The sequence below is a fragment of the Paralichthys olivaceus genome, chromosome 7 (genome assembly GCF_024713975.1).
Source record: "Paralichthys olivaceus isolate ysfri-2021 chromosome 7, ASM2471397v2, whole genome shotgun sequence".
In the NCBI taxonomy this organism is placed as follows: domain Eukaryota; kingdom Metazoa; phylum Chordata; class Actinopteri; order Pleuronectiformes; family Paralichthyidae; genus Paralichthys; species Paralichthys olivaceus.
Genome location: NC_091099.1, coordinates 18,582,361 through 18,587,488, shown reverse-complemented (window position 1 = coordinate 18,587,488; position 5,128 = coordinate 18,582,361).

Genomic DNA, 5,128 nt, shown 5'->3' with positions numbered 1-5,128 from the left:
GTCATTTCTTGAAAACATCTGGGTACTGTAGTTTTTATCCATCGGGACTCAAAAAGCAGTAAAAAGAGCATTTGTTTGGCTCTATTTTCAGCTGTGGAGTATTTCTGGCAGCAGGATGGCGTATGTGGGACTGACAGTAAATCTCAGTGTCCAGGAACACGTCACCCACAAAAACTGTGACTAAATATTGTGATAGTGCTCGTACAGCAATGGAGGAATTAGGTACATCATGTTTTAACTCAACACTATATAGAATAGCAGCCCCACTCCTTTAATAGCACATTATAGTGTCTTAAACAAACACCCACCCACCCACACACACAAACACACCATACATTTACTGGAAAGGTATTAAGGGCCAAGGTCATTTGTCGGCCAGGCTCTTGACTGTTCTCTCCTCTAATGAATGTAACGTCTCCACTCACCAGGACCTGGAGGAGGGTGGAAATAGGCTGCTCTCAAACACCTGAGATTCAAGAGATGCTCATTGCATGTTTGCAGCCTTGACTCCTTTGACTTACCAGACACATTAAACTAGGGATTTTTTTCACCTGAATGAAAGCTTATGCTGTTTGCTCAAAGCTGCTTATTGACCTCCCTGGCACCCTAAGAAAAATTATGTTAAAGGTCTCCCAACCTGATCTATGAGCCTTGTAAAGCATTTTCAAAAGGCTCTGGCTTGGCTGAATATTGGAATGTTATTATTTAGTGAGAGATGTGAATCCATATAACCATAGACTGTTTCTAAGATGGACAACTCTGACTGAGAGGCCATATCGTCTGGACTGGTCCCCACAGACATTGCTGCTTGGAAGCATTTCATTTCGTGCCCACACATCTTCTTTCCACACATTATATACTTTTCCAAGCTGAAGTCTATAGACACCACTGCCCATCATCGTTTATCAAACATATTTAATAGCTGTTTTTCACTTTCACATTTGTCAAGCACAAAGTCACAGACACAGTCCTGGACATGTGGCCTACTGCCCCGCTTGGTTAATGAGACAGAGAGACCCACCATCGATGTTATTTGTTGACATCAAACATATAGACGAGAGGGCACACGTTTACCTGATCATGGTGTTTATTTCTTTCTCTTCTCTTTTTGTGACCAAGGATAATTCTGCATCATCCTCTTTCTGACTGACACCTGTTTTGACAGGAGGGGGCAGCAGGGTCCTTGTGTAACTTATTGGGTCCTACACAACTCACCTATAAGTCTATGTGTGTTTACTGTTTATGTGTGTTTTCATGGGGCTGCAGCTCAGAATGGAATACGCCCATTTGCAGCCAGCTTTGGGATTTCAGTGTCTTATCACTGTACGCCATTTGTCATCATTGCTGCAGGGTTCACCTGTCTAGAGGTTAAAATACACCACAGATACAAAGAGCTGTTTAATGTACTGTGTAAGTTGTACTGTACTATTTCTACCCTTTTCTTTGATTTCCTTTGTGCGTCAGTCCCTTTACCAGAGGCTGCTGGCTTGTACACAGTGTCTCCCTGCCTGTCTCTCCCTCTTTTATCAGCCCCTCTTTGCCCTTTATGGTTGGTCCTCCTGAATATGATGAATGTCGTTGCATTTGCCTCATCCAATTAGTGTATCAGGTATAAGGGGGCAGGATGCTGATGAATAACAGAGTCTGAAGTCCAGGCCTCTACATTTAAATACTGGGGCATATTGCAGCATATAGCATGTAGTTCGGTTGTAGTAAGGATGGGGATGTGTTTGAGAAGTTAAAGAAATAGTTGGACCACTCTCACATATCTACATGAGACCACTGCACTGGTCAGATACATTGGCATGACATGCAGTCTGGAAACAGATGCAAACAGCTGGCATAACTCAGTCTAATCCTGTCAGCACAGTGAAAAAGAACAAATTATCATCATTTAACAGTTTCATTACTTAACAAACCATATACGTCTTGGAGTTTGGTGAACAGGCAGATTTTATACCTCTGGACTGACCCTGGTAAGCTGTTTCCAGTCTTCATGCTGAGCTATACTAACTGTCAGCTGATCATACCTAGATGTTTACTGTATAGACATGAACATCTTCTCATCCAACATCAAACTAAATCACAACTGAGCACATAATGTCTCAAAATTATGTCTTTAATGTTTGGAAATATAAGGTCTTCTAGGTTTATTGCACACTGATGCTGGAATCAACAGAAACAACTTGTTGTCAATGCAGATGTGATTTGTTTTAAATGAATGTACTGAAGAGGATATGTGTTTGTGTTTGTGTGTGTGTGTGTGTGTGTGTGTGTGTGTGTGTGTGTGTGTGTGTGTGTGTGTGTGTGTGTGTGTGTGTGTGTGTGTGTGCGCGCGCGCGCGCGCGCGTGCGTGCGTGCGTGCGTGTGCGTGTGTGATGCATAATGTGGTGAGCTGCTGGGGGAAGGTTTAGGAGACCCAGATGTGTTTCTGTAGACGCAGTTAACTGATGCATCGAGGAGAAAAGAGACGAACAACGTATGATGCCAACCTATGAAGAGTCTCCTCTCCAGGGCATAATTAAACCCAAAATATCAAGTCATCCCCAAACACTCAGTTCAATCCCCATATCCATCAATGATGCTGACATGAACAGCGTGTCTGGGATCGTCTGATTCAATTATTTATGATTAAACACTTTTATATTGTCCTCGCACAGCTGTGTTATTGATTGTGGTTCTTTGCTGAAATGTATCTGCCTTTTGCGATCAATAACTTGACAGATTATCTGTGTTCTTAGCGAGCGTTAGAGGCCGACTGACCGACAAAATCATGTGAGGATTGCTAAGGAGAACATTTATCATTATTGAACCAAGGGCCTCTGAGTGGGCCTCCTGCAGCACCATCAGTCACAGCCCCATCTCGGTAATTGACTGCGTTGGGAGTGCATGGTGGGGAGGGAGGAAAGGAGAAGCAGGTTAAGTTCACCCTTCCACCCTCCTCTTCCTCATCACACAGCAGCAGTTGGAGCCTCTCCGTTGATCCCACATCATATTATGAGTACACTGAAAGATATGAGCTGCACATGCCATAGTGAGGCTCTTTAATAGGTCACCAAGGGACAGTGGGATAACAGCCTATATGTGCCCACACAGTATATATCCCACTATGCTAACCTAATTATTCTGTAATAAAAGTGTGACCGTCTGAATTGTATTTGTCACATTCAAATTACCAAAAAAAAAGCTATCAGGGAGTAGTTTGTGTTGGTCATTGGTCTGTTTGCTATTTATGGTGAGCTTGATATTCATATCATAAGTGTACCTGCGGTAAATGAGAATTTCTTAATATCATATATAATTTAAAAATGGATGACATGACAGCTCCCCGTAAGTGAAGCCAAGGCATCACCCCCTGGTGGCTGGCATAGGTTATAATGCCTGCCTCCTCAATGTTAGTAGATGGGACATGAATCAAATCACACATCAAATAAGTTTTCTCAAAGATGGTTTCAGTAATTTTATGTGGTTCTTCTCACACTAAAATATGCTCAAGTTGTCATTTGTCCAGTAAGTTTGGTTTAAATGAGTAGTTTGATGCTATAAAAACAGAGTGAAAGGTCACGACTAACACATATCAGAACCTCTCCTGGCAGCATTTGTATGGAGAATATTTTGACTTCATTTCTGGATAGTGGGAGGAAGTGGAGAAAATTGTTTAATAAAAGCTTTCCATCATAGATTTTGACACAAGACTTCACAGCATGTTCAATCAATGCTTGTCTTTAAAAAACAAACAGACGTTTCAACAACATGCACATTCAATGCTGAGGTGAACATGAGTGCTATTTGTGTTCTTTGCATCAGACGCAGATACAAATCTGTGTGTGTGTGTGTGAAGTGTGAGAGCTACGTGATCAAGAACACATCCTTAATCAGATCATCTGAGCATCTGGACCAGCAGCTCATCACAGCTGCTCTTTCTGCCCATTCCCTGCAGTTTGATCTGCTCCCCCTGCTGTCGTCTCTGCTTAACGTCAAATCTCCAGTCCACAGCTTTATCACAAACATGTGAAGTAAAATGTCTGATTCAGCTGCAAGAAAGGAAAATAGACATTTTGATTTCGTTTTCAACTAATTCTAAACACCAATATCCCTTTTTTTCATATTCTGTTTTGGAGACAAATCATGTTGGCAGTAGGTGGCGCTACGACTATGATTCAAAATTTGCCTGTACAAGTCTTCACAGCAAGACTCACTCATAGTTACAATACTTAAAATCTTGATTGAAATTCACCATGTCACCATGGCATTTGGTGAAGTCACAATATTCTTAATCATCATCAAGGTCCTACAGCTTTTCTGACCAACTTAAAAATAGTCCTGTCACAGGGTTCTCTTAAAAACTCAGGCATTGTCAGAAAACTGTGGTCGTTTCAATTTATTCACAGTCGGCCTCCCAGGGTGCAGGTGGACATATTTACAAAAAAATAAAAACAAATACATTTAAACCAAAAACACAGGAAGAGTATTATTTTGGGAAAAAAATTGCTGATGTTTAGAAAAAATCATCAACTCCCAAATCATCTGCTCCTCTGTAGCCAGACTCAGACTCCTGGCAGGGGCTTCCCTTTTATATTAAGCCCCTCCCACTAGGCTTAATTACCAAATTAAACAATATTATGGGCAAAACCTGTACATGGAAAAAGATAACTGGTTACAATGACTTCTTTTTACTTCACAAAATATCTCCACTTTAAAAAAATCAAAGGACTTTTGTAAAAAAGAGGCATTAACCATAAAGAGTACATCTCTAACTAATTATGATTTAAAAAAAAACACAACAGGAAGCTATTTAAACGATGAGGAAGTGATGCCCCTGTTTGATCCCTCCAACTTCCTGCACCGACAGCGAGACGAACGCGCATCCTTCCAAACTGATGGTAGGTGTGCGTGTGTGTGCGTGCGCGTGCGTAACCAAATGCGGGTCTGACGATAGTGCACCAGGTAAATGATGTTTAAATAGCGACAAACTAGGAGCTTTAAAAGGAAGCGTGAGAATGATTGTCTTCGTGCATGTGTGTGAGAGCGAGCGAGCGAGCGAGCGCGTGCGTGTGTGTGTGTATGCGTGTGTTTGTCAGCGTGTGGTGCGCTGGCGGGTCCAGTTCAAAGAGGATGTCACAGCAGT